The sequence below is a fragment of the Myotis brandtii genome, unplaced genomic scaffold (assembly GCF_000412655.1).
Source record: "Myotis brandtii unplaced genomic scaffold, ASM41265v1 C41578722, whole genome shotgun sequence".
NCBI classification, from domain to species: domain Eukaryota; kingdom Metazoa; phylum Chordata; class Mammalia; order Chiroptera; family Vespertilionidae; genus Myotis; species Myotis brandtii.
In genome coordinates, this window is record NW_005302737.1 from 1 (window position 1) to 720 (window position 720).

Consider the following 720-nt stretch of genomic DNA (forward strand, 5'->3'; position numbering starts at 1 on the left):
ATTGGGAAGGAGGAAGTAAAACTGTCATTATTCGCAGATGATCCCAGAGTTCCCACCTGCTCCCTCCAACTCCACTTCCTTAGCCCTGCCTGTGGTGCTTGGTCCTGCCTCTGACTCAATGCCTGTCTGGGGTGGTGGAAACAAGTGTGGGGTCTGGGGAGGACCCTGTCTGATGTGGAAGAGGTGAAGTGTGATGGGAGAAGCTTCCATAACTGCTGCTTTCTGTGCATGGTTTGCAGGAAAAAATTAGATAGCACAACAGTGGCAATTCATGATGAAGAGTTCTACTGCATATCCTGCTATGGAAAGAAGTATGGGCCAAAAGACTATGGTTACAGCCAGGGGTTGGCATGCACCACATGGACCAAGGCCAGAGGCTGGGCATCAAGCCAGAGAGTGTTTAAACTCCCAGGCCTACAACAAATCCAAACACATCTGAATTGACTCAGAAATACAGAGGTGCTGAGAAGAGTTCCAGATGTGGGGATTCCATGCATGCTGCTAAGAACATAATTGGGGCAGGAAATCCCTGGCACAAAAACTGTTTCCAGTGTGCCAAGTGTGGAAAGAATCTTGAATCAATAACTCTGACTGAGAAAGAAGGTGAAATATATTGTAAAGGATGCTGTGCAAAGAACTGTGGGCCCCAGGGATTTGGCTATGGCTCAGTAAAGGTGTAAACCTAGAACTGAAATCTCATACTGAGAATCTATAGAAAAG

The 720-nt window shown here is 46.8% G+C and overlaps 1 pseudogene; it reads left to right on the forward strand.

Annotated features, from left to right (window-relative positions):
• The first annotated feature begins 118 nt into the window (after window positions 1-118).
• On the forward strand, window positions 119-680 carry LOC102238919 (annotated as a pseudogene).
• The last annotated feature ends 40 nt before the right edge of the window (window positions 681-720 follow it).